The sequence below is a fragment of the Natator depressus genome, chromosome 1 (assembly GCF_965152275.1).
Source record: "Natator depressus isolate rNatDep1 chromosome 1, rNatDep2.hap1, whole genome shotgun sequence".
NCBI classification, from domain to species: Eukaryota; Metazoa; Chordata; order Testudines; family Cheloniidae; genus Natator; species Natator depressus.
Genome location: NC_134234.1, coordinates 233,363,750 through 233,379,462, shown reverse-complemented (window position 1 = coordinate 233,379,462; position 15,713 = coordinate 233,363,750). Strand labels below are relative to the sequence as shown.

General features: G+C 40.1%; 1 protein-coding gene across 2 annotated transcripts in view; it reads left to right on the top strand.

Annotated features, from left to right (window-relative positions):
* AEBP2 (AE binding protein 2) overlaps window positions 1-15,713 on the top strand; it is a 90,120-nt gene that overhangs the window by 13,245 nt on the left and 61,162 nt on the right. The window lies entirely within an intron of this gene.

Below are 15,713 nucleotides of genomic sequence, written 5' to 3'. Positions count from 1 at the left end.
CTGTGTACACAGGATAGACAAAGCATAAAGGCACAGAGAGGTGGTGATTCAGAATATCTTATTTTGTTTTCTGTCTATGTTTCTTACCTCTCTACGTCCCTTCGTCTTATTTCTCTTGTCCTCACTGATTTTTGTAAATCCTCCCAATGTAATGTTAACAAACTTTAGTAAAATGATGTTTCTAGGGGTTAAAAAATGTGTGGCGTACCCCATCTAGATAGTTTCACAATTATCTACTTCTAAAAAGTACTTTTTAAAACAAGATTCAGTGCTGGCATGACAACTCACTTTTAAAATTATCTCTAATTGATATGTATCTATTCATTTTCCACTGTTGATTTCTCAGCATTCAAATTACATTATAAAAATATATATAGTTGATTCTTATGTTTATTTTTGATAGGCTTTCCAATTACAAACTTTCTTGTTTATTTCACATGGTTTTAGTTATCATGGCTTAATCTGGGTATGGTTTAGGTGTGATTTTCAAAAATGCTTATGTGATCTAGGACCACAAACACTTTCAATTAGACTTGTGCACTTAAATCACTTAGATGATTTGAAAGTCGCATCCTGTATTGTTTATGATAAAGTTTTGTCTTAATTTAGGACTTTACACCTAAATGGCATCACTTAGTAGGGTGGTGGTGTTCAGCACCTAGAAGTGTCCTGGGCTCTTTAGACACATAAGAGTTCTGTCCCCTAAAGAGCTTTAAATGTAAGTAGGCCACACATCCAAGAGTGGGAAAAGGATGTAGTGAAAGTCAGTTTATATTGACTCTTAATTTAATTATTTACCCATTTTTAACTCCTATAACCTAAATATAGGATATTTACTCATTATTTTATCCCTTCCATCCCTTTCACATACTGATGTATCATCCTAGGTTTCTCTCTGTACCTCCCTCTCCATTTTGTAATTTTTCTTTCCTTCTTGGAAGACCCTTCTTCTGTATAAGTCAGCAATTGATTACAGTTGGGTTTTGTGGATATTTCTGCACTTGCTGCTGCTAGATAGGAATTTTTGCCTCTGCTCCCAATGATTTCTGTGTTACTGCTCGAATCCTGACGTTCTGGCCTAGTCCCTTTTCTCCCTCAAGGGCATTGGGTGTTCTGTGATCCATTATTCTATGGTGGTGATGTTCTCTAAGCTATACATTTTCCTGATTATCAGTGGAATTTCCTCAATCAGGCACTGGATTATCTTCTGCACCACTGAAGGAACTCAGATAGGTCCCATCTAATTCAGAGCAAATGGCTGTCCCAGGAAGCTCATCAGAACAACTCCCTAGAGTAGAAAGCAGTTAGTTTTCTCTCTACTCTTAAGATTCAATCTGGGTTAGTTGCCATTCATACGACAATTAACAGTAGGACCTCTGTGGCATATTGGCACTTGCAGGTTGGAACAAGAAAGAACAAGTTAAAAATCCCAAATTAAGCAAGGGAAATTCTTTTGTTCCTGGAACAGGAATATTTTTGATACTGGATATTGCACTGATAGTTGGGAAAACTTGTAGAGTAGAGATGCCTCACCAGTATGGAGTTAAAAGACCACAGCGCACCAGTTGACCACTTCAGAGAAGAAGAAAAATATATAGGTAAGTAAATTTTATCTTTTCCGCTTCTGTTGCTGGCCATGTGTCTATCTCCTGGAGAATCTTACTTAATAACTCATATTTTTCAGCATGTGTACTTAGTCTTTCCACAGACCTATATTATCCTGTCTTGAAATTGATATAACTAGTACTTGAAGAGCATTGGTTTAGATTCCATTAAATCTGTACTTGGGCAAGTGATAATTGCTGCCATTAACTGTGCATTTTGTCCTACTTCAGTACCCAGAATGTTGGTCTTAAAACTACCAAATACTAACATTGTAAGAAGTCAGTATTAAAACCAGCTTCATATTCACAGATAATCAAGTTGACCATGTAATATTCTTATAGTTACATATTTAAATATATACTTAATTTCTGTCTTCGTCTGTTACAAGTATTTAACTGAACAGCAATCCTGTGGTCTAATTCCTCCATCTTTGAAACTTGTAAGAGTCAGGCAATGGAAGGAACAATGTGTCACTCCCAGAAGCGTGACTGTATGTTTCACTTCAGAACAAGTTTGGTTTGCAATTTCTGTTCTTAAGTGAGAGAGCAAACAGTGAGTCAGATTCTCCTTATTACCGACATAGTAACTAGACACCCACAGCTGACCCGTGCCGGACGACTTGGGCTCGGTTTGTGAGGCTGTTCCATTGCTGTGTAGGCATCTGGGCTCAGGTTGGAGCCCGGGCTCTAGGACTCTATAAAATGGGAGGGTCCCAGAGCTCAGACTCCAACCTAAGCCCAGAAGTCTACACAGTAATAAAAAAGACCTGCAGCCTGAGCCCTGCAAGCCTGAGTCGGCTGGCATGGGCCAGCCATGTGTTTTTCTTTGCTGTGTAGACATACCTTTACAGTGTTTCTGGTATCTGAGCCCTAGTTTACAACCAGTGAATGCTGCATCAAAGCAGAAAGGATCGTAACCTTACGTGCTGCTCGGGACACTTCCTTCATATGGAAAAAGCTTGCTGCAAAAGCAGGTGCTCACAGAGTTCATCTGATTGTGTCATTTTCAGACTTTGTAAGGATCTATCCTGACAAAGTGTTATACTTGTGTGGAGTCCCAATTACAGGTGGTCAGGAATTTTTCAGCAGTGTTTTTTGTTGGAAAATGCTGATTTGTCAGAACAAAAACTTCTTGCAGGTATGGATCAGTCTTGACAGGTTTTTTACTCAACATATTTTTGGTTCATTTTGACTTTTATAATGAAAAACTGCTTTTTTCTGGTTCAAAACAACTTTGTTTCAAAATTTCATTTAATTTGTAGTAAAAAAAAAAAAGAGTGGTCTAAATAAAACAAAACTTTGACTCAAATTGAATTGTTTTTTCTTCAGATTTTCAGTTTGTGAAAATTTCTGAGATTTTTAACTTTTTGCCCTGTTCGGGATGGGAATTTTTTTTTAATATCTCAGATTTTCTTAGGATGGAAAAACTGTTTCCTCCCCATCTCTAGTCCTTCTGAAGTTAGTAGGACTCAATCCATAAATCCTTTAGTTGAATTGGGGCCTTAGTGGGTATTTTATGTGGAGGTAGTCCATTGCCTCAGGCTGTACTTCCTAGCATTCTGTCTCCTTTTCCTCTTGAAAAGGAATGTAAAGCATAGGAAAACCTGTAAACTAACTTTTCAAGTACTTTACTTCTCACTTTGATGTAAATTAGTGCAGTGGCCAGATAATTACCTCCTCACAGCATTTACTGGGGTATGTTTGTTTTAACTCCCAACCTGAGCTGAGTGGTTGGAATTTCTCTTCCTTTTTTGGGGGAGAGAATAACAACATAAGAACGGCCATACTGGGTCAGGTCAAAGGTCCATCTAGCCCAGTATCCTGTCTTCTGATAGTGGCCAACATCAGGTGCTTCAGAGGGAATGAACAGAACAGGTAATCATCAAGTGATCCATCCTGTGTCGCTCGTTTCCAGGGTCTTGCAAACAGAGGCTAGAGATGCTTCAGAGCATGTTTTGCATCCCTGCCCATCCTGGCTAATGGCCATTGATCGACCTATCTTCCATGAATGTATCTAGTTCTTTTTTGAACCCTGTTCAAGTCTTAGCCTTCACAACATCCTCTGGCAAAGAGTTCCACAGGTTGACTGTGCGTTTTGTAAAAAAAATACTTCCTTTTGTTTGTTTAAAACCTGCTGCCTATTAATTTCATTTGGTGACCCCTAGTTCTTGTGTTATGAGGAGGAGTAAATAACACTTCCTTATTTACTTTCTCCACACTGCTCATGATTTTATAGACCTCTTATCATATCCCTCCTTATTCATCTCTTTTCCAAGCTGAAAAGTGCCAGCCTTACTAATCTCGCCTCCTATGGAAGCTGTTCCATACTCCTTATTAATTTTTTTGCCCTTTTCTGTGTCTTTTTTTTTTTTTTTTTTTTTTGAGATGGGGCGACCAGATCTGCATGCAGTATTCAAGATGTGGGAGTACCGTGGATTTGCATAGAGGAATATGATATTTTCTGTCTTTTTAATCTATCCCTTTCCTAATGCTCCCCAACCTTCTGTTAGATCCCACAGTAGTGGTTTTGGACAATTGCTCATCTGCCTTGGGAGTTTTCTCATGCAGAAGGCTAGTCTCTAACCTAAAAAGAAAAGGAGTACTTGTGGCACCTTAGAGACTAACCAATTTATTTGAGCATAAGTTGCGTCCGATGAAGTGAGCTGTAGCTCACGAAAGCTTATGCTCAAATAAATTGGTTAGTCTCTAAGGTGCCACAAGTACTCCTTTTCTTTTTGCGAATACAGACTAACGCGGCTGTTACTCTGAAACCAGTCTCTAACCTTTCTTCCTTGATGGATATGTGGGGCTGCTGGGGGAGGTAGTGAAAGAAATGTGGATGACATGCAGTTTTAAGGTTTCAGAGTAGCAGCAGTGTTAGTCTGTATTCGGGAAAAGAAAAGGAGTACTTGTGGCACCTTTGAGACTAATCAATTTATTTGAGCATAAGTTTTAAGTCTCCCTTTTATCTGATCTTGATAGTAGTCTCCCTTTTCTGTTGTCCGGCAAAGATAGATTAGATGAGAGTGATGTGGTTAAAGCTCAGACCAGATAAAAAGAAATGTGTAAGCCTTTGGAATTATCTAGAGAAGATGGAAGGGGTATCTTCCACCTCTGTTGGTCTCTAGACAGTGATCAACAGTAGTGCTGTCTTCCTATTCTCTGGTTAGATACTTGCTTTCACCACAGTTACCCAGTATTTTTCGCCTTCAGAAGCTGTTCTTAAGGATCTCTCAGAAGTTATGTCAAGTATAGAATGAGGCTGCCTGCTTATTTAGCAGCGTTGACTTTAGCGATCATGTTTCCTGAAATCTGTACTGGCATCAAGTTGCCGACAAACCAGTGGAGGTGTACACACTATAAAGCTACTTTTGGCAGCAAAACAAAACCACCTTGATGAGAGATGTAAAGCTTTTTGCAGTAAAGTTAGAGTGACAAAGCATCGGTGTAGATGCTGCCGTTCATTATTTTGATATAACTGGCCTCCCCCAGCATTCCACAATGCCAGCTGTGATCACTCTGCTCACTGTTTTGAACTTGGCTGCCCTGCAGGCATTCACCCCTCCCCTTTCAAAGCTCCGGGAAGCTTTCATTATTCCTCAGTGTGGAGAGTGCACAGAGCTGCTGAGGTTGACTCTCCTGGTATGGGAGAACTCAGAGGGAATTACAGAATCATTAATGTGGAATTGGCAGGCAGGCAGAGCAGGCTGCTGCTGTGGAGGTGGGGGCGGGGGGGAGAGAAACTGCTGTGCTGTGCAAAGCTGGGGGCTGATGGGGGGTGTCCCACCTCCGCCAGGATTGGTTGCTTAGGCTGCTGTCTAAACTTAAAGACCGCATGCCGACACACACTCCCCCAACATGCTCGCTCGCTCTCCTCCACACCCCCCATTTCCCGTCACAGTCTCCCTCTCCTCCCTCTACACTTCAGTTAAAAAGCAGCTGGCAATCTAGAAGGATGCCCGTGGAACGATGGGATTCAGAAACCTGCATCATGTGATACAGTATCTGCCGCATGAGGCACTGCAAACCCTTCCCAATGCACCCTGCAGTCAGTTGCAAAGTGGGATAGCTACCCACAGTGCACTGCTTTCTGTGTTGATGCAAGAGCTGCTAGTGTGGATGTGCTCTTCCAACACAAGAAGCGAGGGCATGGCTACACTTGCAGATGTAGAGCTCTTTGAGTTAAACCAGTCTTCGTAGAGTGCAGTAGGGAAAGCGCTGAAATCTATCCACACTGACAACTGCAAGCGCATTGGTGTGGCCACATTAGTAGCTCTTGCAACGGCCACAGAGAGCAGTGCATTGTGGTAGCTATCACAGCATGCAAGTGGCTGCAACATGCTTTTCAAATGGGGTGGGGGTGGGGTAGAGTGTAATAGGGAGTGTGTTGTGTGTATGTGGGGGGGAGAGAGTGGGTTTTTGGGGGGCTGAGAGCATGTCAGCATGCTGTCTTGTAAGTTCAGGCAGCAGCAGATCTCCCCCCCCCCCCCCCGCCTCTCTCTCTCTCTCGCTCACAGCATTCCATGGTAATGGTTGCTTTGTCTCAGAGCAGATAAGCATGCCGGCTGTCAGAAATGGAGCTTTCAAAGGGCATAGCTGCATTCCAACAGCGAGTTCAAAACGATGAGAAGAGTGGCCACTTGACTTAAGGGGATTATGGGACGTTTCCGGAGGCTGATCAGATCGCAGTAATGCAACACCTTGTTCATACTGACGCCCGGGCGTTTCAGCCGAGGCGCACCAAGTGTTAATCTTCTCACCGAGGTGGAGTACCAGGAGCGCTTTAGCTGTGGAGTCAGAGCGCTCTACGTGCCTTGCCAGTGTGGACGGGTAGCGAGCAAGGGCGCCCGGGGCTGCTTTAATGCGCTCGAACTCGCAAGTGTAGCCAAGCCCATAGTGTGGACATGCAAGAGCGGTTTAATTAAAGTGGCATAATTTTTGTCAACAAAACTCTGTAATTGAGACAAGGCCTTAGATTTGAGCATCTGAAGGCTGAGTGTTCTTAGTGGAGGGACTGTAACTCTGAAATGTTCTCCTTTTGATCAGACGGAACTATAGTTTGTTGATCTTCAAGAGCTTCTCATAAGGCCCATCTGTTAGGTTTGAATTTTGCCTGAGGGAACATTGCACCAGTTAAGCCCCTGAGGGGAGAACAGTTAGTTCTAGAAAACACGATTGTAAATTTTACAGGGTTTGGTATGTACCTTTTTATTCAGTGTCTGGCTCTGAAGTAGCCTTTATGTAAGTTGACTGTGGCAAGTAATGATGTGTTTATAGAAAGGTAGAACAGAATTATGCTGTTCTTGTTTGTCTTTTTAATATTCATTCTCCGCCCTTATGCTGTGTTCAGTTATGAAAGACTGACAAAGATGAACTTTGAGATAAGTGCTTTCATTAAATTGGCCAGAAGGGATTACTTGCAATAGTGATGAAATCAGCCTCCTTGGAGAACTGGAGTGGTGTGTGCTTACATCATTTTCTTTAATGAAATAAAATATATTTTCATTCATACTTAACTTTATTTTATAATGCATTTTTCAAACTTGCACAGCCATTAGGTCTTAAGAATGTGTGTAATCAGTTTAAAATGCCAAAACAAAGCATTTACAGTTTTTCTTTAATTTTCCAATTAAAAAAAATTAATCTTTCAAAATACAATTTCATACCCACTTAACTTGAAACTGGCTTAATGGATTTTGTTTAGGTATTCTTTTAAAAAAGAAAAGGAAAAATAGAATCTATAGATCAGATGATGCTTCAGGAACTTTGGTCCTGAAGAAAAACGTTTGAATTAAAAAAACCCAGAAATTAGTGGTTTAAAATTGAATGAACTTTTCAACCTTTATATTAGGAATGTGTTTTTCACTTTTTCTTTAAGACCGATATTAAATTTAGCCCATGGGCCAGATCCAACCTTCTACAGAGAGTAAGCTCTAATTTTAAAAAATAACTTCCTAGCCGTCACAAAGATTGTGAAATGAAGATAACTTTCCAACTCTGAACCAAATGTAGACCAATTGAGCATTGTGAGCCTGAAACAATGGCTATGAAGTGTGAACTCCCCCACCTGGGCCTATGTTCATATTTTGCCTCATGAAGTCTCTCCAAATATCAGCATTAACTATTTAATTGGTGATCATTTTAGTGAATGAAACGGATGGGAATAAAGTCTTATGAGGTTGGGATTTGGGAGATAGTGTAGAGAAGGAAATGGAGAGGGATGAAAGGAGATGCCCAAAAACAAAAAGAGGGGCAAATGCAGGAGGATAAGAAGGGAAGGAAGAGAAACAAAGGGCAAAGATGGCAGTGGTTTTAAAAGTGATAAATTTTTCCCACTGTGAGTGTGAATGTAATAGTAAGGTATTTAGGTTTGAAAGAATTAGATTTTTATTGGTAACGATTGGAAAACTTTGTACTGTACACACAAACTGATGAGAAAATATTTCTATTGCTGATGACTGAAATTTACAGGTAGGGAAAGTAAGAAAAATGCTGTTTGAGAAATTACTGGAGTTTGATTTAAGGGTATTTATGTTGTATTTTAACGTGGTGTTGACCATTTGTGTTTTAACTGTTATAAAGTTTTAACTTTTAGAGTTCAGCACCTACTGACGTTAAATAATTGTCTAAGGGTCCCCTAATTTCTTGCAACTCTGAAAATTTAAATAGATAAAAATTGAAAAAAAATGCTTAAAACCCATAATTCTGGTCAACTGTGAATTTAAATCCGTAATTAAAAATGCTTAAAAATAACAATCCATATTATCCATCAGTTATAAAAAAAAAAAAGTAAAAATTGATTTTTGCTAAGACTTAAGATATTGAACAAATAACTAAGTTTATTTACTATATAGAGGCTATTGTCTACCTTCAATGTTTCATTAAATCTACTGTTAATATCAGTGGGAGATAATATGGGGAACAGAGATGATTTGAACGTCAGATTGCTATACTTGATCACGCTATTTGTCTTTTGAGTCCGGTATCATGCTTCCAGAAATTACCAATACGTGGATGCTTCAGAGGTATGTTTGAAAATCCCACCATGCAGTGTGCAAGACTGCAAGGAAAAAATCTCCCTCCTGACCTTAATACAGTTATGCCCAAATCATGAATTTGCACAGCAAGCGCATCTACAAGCATTTTTTGATCTAAAAAATCACAGTGCAATGTACTATAAACTCAGAATAATTTGGCCAGATTGGTGTGCCTTACTCTGTTATCTGTACAGTTGGACCTACTTAAGCATACAAAGCCTTCAAGAGAGACTGGAGAATTTGCTTAGCAAATAGTTACATATGATGGAGTTTCTGTCAAGTGAACAGGCAGGGAACTATAGGGAGAGAGAGAGAATGAACATGTGCTTAATATAATGGACTTGAACCCAAGAGAACTGAGTTCTCTCTCTGCCACAGTTCTTATTTGCTGTTGGGCAAGTCACTTAAACAAGAATTTTTGATGGTGACAACTAATTTTGTCTTTTATCTCTGCTTCAGTAATTGAGACGTGATTTGGGAATACTGGACACGGCACAGATACTACTAAATGCTCCAGCACTGGAAAAGGACCTTGGAGCCAAGCACCTTCCCTCTGCTGCCACCTCTGTAACACACTTCACAAGGGTCCCTTACTGATATTCCCCAGACTGGGTGGGGACAGAAAATGCAGACGGTGTGGACTGCGTGTGGTAGGGCGGGGCTGGGGGGGAGCCATTGTGTTTCTGGAGAGTCCATTCACAAACCCCAGTCCTTGAGACCTAGAAGAGGTAGTTGAGTAAGAAAATCAACAACAAGTCCAGCCTCTTTGAGGGCAACAAGAACCCTGATCACCTGAAATGTATATTATGTTATCTCCTGTGCCTCTGAAACAATCAACGTGTTTCTTTCTGCAGTATCACCAGAGAAGTTACCAACTTAAATATGTTTCAGTAAGACTGAAATAAAAAGTGAGATGACGGCAGGCTACTTGTATTTCTGGGGGACTGACACACAAAAATAGGGAGAGACATCCATCCATTTATTCTGAAAGTAATGGACTCCTTGGGTAGCTTCTGCTGATTATCAGTCATGCTAATAAAGCAAAATTTAGCTATTTTTAGAATAGATCCATTTGTAACAATACTTGTGAAATGTTCATCTTACCTCCCCCTGTAAATCATTTTGAGATCTACTGATGAAAAGCACTACCTGAGAGCTAGGTATAGTTAGTGGTATTCTCGATATTTTAATGTCTTGCATAAAGATATGCTATATAGGAAAATGGGGAAAGAAATGAAAAAATGTGATGACAACAGCTCAGCTGGGAATGACAGTTTATGTATTCTTTATCTCTAGGGCATATATCAAATGGATTGCAGAAATCCAGGCAGATAAAGCACTTTATCCAAAATACCCAAGGAATCCCCAAAACTTATTTCAAGTGCAAGTTGGCTATTAAGTGACGTTTCCCAGGATTCCATTAAAAGAGTAGGAACTGCCACTGGCTCATTGTACTCGCTATGAGAGTCCTATCCTATAGCTTGAGCAATGAAATGGGGACTTCACAGATGAAATTGCGTTTATGCGGTGCCTATTCAGTTGCAAATTAGACTGGTTCTTATCCATCTTAAAATTAAAGCAGATGTGGAGCACAGATGATCCAGATATGAACTACCTACCATGGGTTACCTGGGTTCCAATTTCTGGAGTGTTAAACTTCAGTTTAAACACACAGTAGGTCCAAACACTTCTTCCGGCAGTTATAACCAGTCCAAATTCTAGGGGTTATTGTTTTCCCATTTTATTAATAGTCCTGGCCGTCATAACAGAAGGATTCTTAGCATCTTCACACCGCCTTAAGGTTACTGGTTTCAGCCTTTCCCATATTTTCCCTAAGAGGAAAGAATTTTCTGAAAGCAATCCAGTATCTACAGAAAGTTCAAGCTTTTTGCAGAGTCCTGAGGCTTCAAAAAGTCACTGAGGTTTGTGACTTTGTTTCCAAAATCAGTAAGCTAGTGCACACTCCAAGGGTTAAATATAGATATCCGTTCTATTCCCCGTTGTCTAGAGAGATTTTTCAACTTCTGTAGACTTGTATCCCAGTAACTATAAATCAGGAGTAATTCCTAAATGGCATACTCTATTCATCATGTCCAAAACTGCCCTACTTCCATTTTGGTCTGACAGTAGGGTTGCCTTTTAACACCATCTTTCTGTACAGAGCCTAGCACGGTAAGGTCCTGATCCGTAACTGGGGATCCTAGGTGCTATGGTAATACAAATGATAATATGTATGGAACCTGGGTGAAGTAACCATCCCTGCTCCCGCCCTCTCTACCTATTGTATTTGTGATAGTCCCTCATGCCTGCCTGTAATCTATTGTGGTCTGGCTGTAGCAACCTTCTCTCCCCTTCCCCCCCACGCACACTTGGTTGTTTGGATTCTGGGGGCCATTCTATGTGGACTTGAAAGTAAGGAGATAAGGCCTTAAATCGCATAGGCCTAAACCTGCCACTTTTTTGTAACAACCTTCCCACCACACTTTCACAAAATCATGGTGGTGGTGGCAGTTGCCACCATAAGAGTTATTTATGTGATGTGATATAATGTCTGGCTCACTGGCACTTGAGAGCTATATCTTGTCAGAAAACATACAGTGTAATCTACAGGGAAAGATCAGTATTCCATTCTTTGTGTGTTAGTAGCTGAGGAAAAAACTCTTGGGGATGGAACAAAGGATGGAGCTTCGATAGATTATCTGATGTGATGGCTATAAGGAATGTCTGCTGTAGAAAAGACAACAGACGCTTTATCAATGACTAAGGATATAGTCAGCACTAGAAATATCAAGGTAAAATTCCTTTAGCCCACTAGCTGTAATCTACAAGGTTTCTGGACAACATATCTGATAAATCTAGTGCTATATGGATGGGAGAGGAGACTTGAAATAAACTTGAGTTAATACTTCCCAAAACTGAAACATTTGCTTTGAGATAGGTAACTTGAGCCCTTGGTGAATCTTGGTAATGAACTCAGATTTTCTCACAAGGCAAACCATGTCGTCCAGGTCCAGTGATGTTTTCTCAAGGTAGAGGCATCTTTGGAGTTCATCAGGAATTCTGCTAGATACTGCAGGTAATGGTATGGCAGTAAGCTTAGAGTTTCAGGTGCTAAGCTTTCATGTAACTCAGAGTCTGGTGCGGTAGTGCTTTGAATGGGCCTGTCCATAGTTAGAGCAGTCCAAGATTCTGACACAGATTGCTTTCCTAGTGAGAGAAATATAGCTTCTGAGCCACTCCGGTGACATTAAAAGTCATTGATGCATTTTTGTGGGCTACTTTTACTAGTAGTGGAAAAGGATGTATTTCACATTTGTGTTCCTGAATGAAGTACACAATTTTTTCATGCTTGCAGGTGCCTGTGCCAGATTTAAAAAGATCCAGAAAACCCCCAGTAAGACAGGCAGTTGTAAGTTTTCTAGGGAGAATTCTTTTTAATCAGCTTAGCCAATCCACATGTTTGTTCCACTTCAGGTGAGTGAGTGGAAAACTCATGAGGAGCTCAGCTTCTACAAGTGTGAAATACTTGTCTTCCAGTTTGACTTTTTGCTCTTGGCTGACACCCTGCTGGTTGCCCTGTGCAATGTAGGTGTAGTGGTTGTCGTCTTTGTACAGGTTGTTGATCTCTAGGATTGTAGGAAGAAGGGCTCTGATGATATTCTCAACCACCTGCAACTTCAGAAGGAATGAGTTTTGAATTTTTCTCCAAACAGACACATAGTCCAAAGCCATTTGAGCTTTCCAGCCAGAGAGGCAGGCATTCTTGGTGATTTTTTTTGAATAGTGGTCCAATAGCTATTTCCCTGATTTCTGTCAGAGACTCACCATTGCAGAGATTTTTGTATTGAGTGTGGAATGACCTGTAGTCTGTCAGAGCTATCATATAGCAACAAAAAAAGGGCTTGAGGTATATTTGGAAATGGTAAAGTTTGCTTAATGTAACATTCTTCTGTGAGGATCTCTGCATTTCTGTGTGTGGATATATGCCTTGAAAAACCATGACCATTGGGGGGGTGCATGAGAATTCTTGTTTGAGGGTGGTATCATCATCCTGCAGAGGGAGTGCACTCTCCCAACCACCTCAGTTCCTTTGCTGGCATCACAGAGAGGTAATGGAACTTACTTTTGGTCTTCAGGATTAGACTTACTCTTTGCCTAATTTGAGACTTTATTGTAAATAGTTTAGATTATTATATAGTAATATTCTGGGAGCCCTTAGCTTCTTACTGGGCCGACTAATAGCTGAAAGCCCATGCTGTTGCACAGGTGTAATTCATAAAGTCATGTACAGTATGTAAAAAAATCCAATAATAGGGGCTCTTGTTTCCGTGCACTGTGTTGTAGTAAGCAGTGTTGCTGTTTATACGTGTTCCCCAAAGTTTGTGTGCAGAGTAATATTCTAAACAAAAAGTGCACTCAGCCATGCTTGTAGCTGTTTCCATTGCTTCATACTGAGTCAACAGTCATTCTAGGCTTCAGAGTGAGACAGTGATAATCTTGGAATCTTGTTATACAGTTGTCTGGCCCTGAGCCTGTAAGGGCTTCAAGAAGTATGTGCCTCTTGCTTGCTGATCATACCAGAGACAGACACTCACATTCAGTACCTTGTGTCTGCAGAAAAGGGGAGTTAACAACAAAAATCTCATTCCATCCTTTCTGGCACAGAGGGCTGAAAGTTGGTTTATGAGCCCTTCAGACAGCCAGTTATCAGGCCGTTGTGTCTCCTTACAGTTAAGGTCTGTGGGATGCCATGAGTCCTATCTTGGACTCCTTGCAAGAGGAACAGAAGAAAGTGGCCAAGGTGCTGGTCACTATGTCTCATATGCTTATTAGGCACTTTGAGGACAGAACATGATTCTTAGGACACCAGTGCAAGTCCAGTAGTCAACACACATCTTTTCTTACCCTACCGTCTCTGGGTTTTTAAGGGCATAATAAATGGTCCACCCATTAGGAAGCTCTGCCTTTGAGATCTAAACCTTGTCCTGATGAACCTGATGAGTTCTCCTTATAAGCCTCTTACTTCCTCTGTCATTTATCAATGAAAACAGCTTTCCTGATAGCCATCACATCTGCTGAGAGGGTGAGGAAGTTCAGTGCTTAGATGACCATTCCAGATTACACTGTGGTCTATGAGAGAATCACCATGAGGGTGCATTCTACCTTCATGCCAAAGGTGGTGTCATATTTCCATCTACTTCAGTGCATTTCACTGGGTGGATAAAAATGATTTCTTTGATTTAAATAGGATTTTTTTATTTAAATTGGATTTTTTTGATAAAATCCTTTTTGAGGAAAAAACCTGTCTAAAGAGTTTTAATTAAGATACATTATAGCTCAATATCTCATCATGGAATAGGGATTATAAATTCTAATTCTATAGTATGAGACAATATATTCATGTAATGTTAAGAAAAGTTTGTAAATGAGTTCCAATAGTTCATGGGTTAGGGACCCAGTCTTATGGGGTTTCAGGGGCTTCTGTATAGATTATTTAGGTTAATCTTTCTATCTACCCAATTGGACTCAGTTCTCAGTCTAGAAGATACCATCAGAGATGCTTAGTTTTGCAGTTCTTAAACTGTGGATTTGTCTCTCCAGAGAGAATATCCTTGTTAACAGCAAAAATGTTTTTAAATAAATAATGTATAGAGGTGAGAAATAACAGACCTCAACCCTATTTGTCACCTTGCAAATTTGCATACACAGAGTCAATCCCTTACCTCTCTCTAAAAGTGCAAAGTTTCAAAAAGTTCAATGAACAGAAGATTGTTGGGGGTGGAATAGATCTGGACAAGGAGAAGAATGGAGATAAATGTGAGAAGGGAGGGACATATGCTTTTTTGTTAAAATATTATTTGTATGCTGTTGAAGAAAAAAATCCAGAATAGTTAAGGTTGTTTTAGTTAAATGAAACAATTTAAATGTCTGTCTGGTGGTGATCTCCTCCTAATACAGCATGGGAAGAAAATCCTCCAAATATTAATGATTAACCTGTTGAATTGGAGATAGTTCACCTCCCAATGACTTCATAAATATCTGCTTCAGTTACCTTTGGTAAACAAAATAACCAAACAATCATTCATTTTCTGATATAGCTGTAAAACTAATCTGAAAAGTTTTCAGAATAAATCACGTTAAAAATGTATAGAGTGTACCTTCTAAAAATGAAACCTACATCTATCTCTGAGTTGTGAAGAATATATATTAAGATTATAACCAATAAGAATGCACTTTTATGTAGAAATCCATGATTAAATCGAGTCTTCCTGATTAGTGATTTAAATCATGATTTAAATCAGTTTGATTTAAATCAAATCCACCCTGCATTTCACCACTCCGTATCTTTTCCAAATCCTCAGTCCCGTCCAAGGGAACCTCTTCTCCATGCCTCAGGTGTAAAAAGGTCACTACTTTCAAAAGACCAAGTCATTTAGACAGTCTAATAGGTTATTTGTAGCTTGTTGGGAGTGTGTCAGGAAAACCCGTTACCAAACAGACTTTCACTCTGGATTGGTAGATGTATAGAATATTGTCACATCTTAGCCAGGAAGCGGGTATTCCCTGGTTTAAAGACCCAGTTGATGAGATTTATCACCGCTTCAGTGGCGAGTCTTAGACAAGTTCCTGTGGTGGAGATATGCAAAGCAACAACTTGCAGTTCAGTACAGACATTCACAGAGTATTACTTTTGGACTTGACTTTGTGCTTGAATGCCCAGTTTGGCAGAACAGTGTTGCCATCCAGGTTTAGCTAAGAACTTGTCCATCATCCCCTTGGTGGAATGTTGTTTGCTAATCTCCCACAGGTAGCAAATGGCCCTTGAAGAAGAGAGGTTACTTTCTAGTGACTGTTGTCCATGCTACCCACCCACCTTTCCCTCTACCTCAGTTCTGTATAACATCAAACCTGCAGTTTCAGAGAAGGAACTGAGGGTAATGGTGGGGGGTGCACTCCTAATATAGAGTAGGGTGATGGCATCACTCTTGTGACCTAAGGACGTGGCTTTTTTCAAAGCATTCTGCAGCTGAACATCAGGGAAACCTTATTGCTGAAGTGTGAATACATGAGT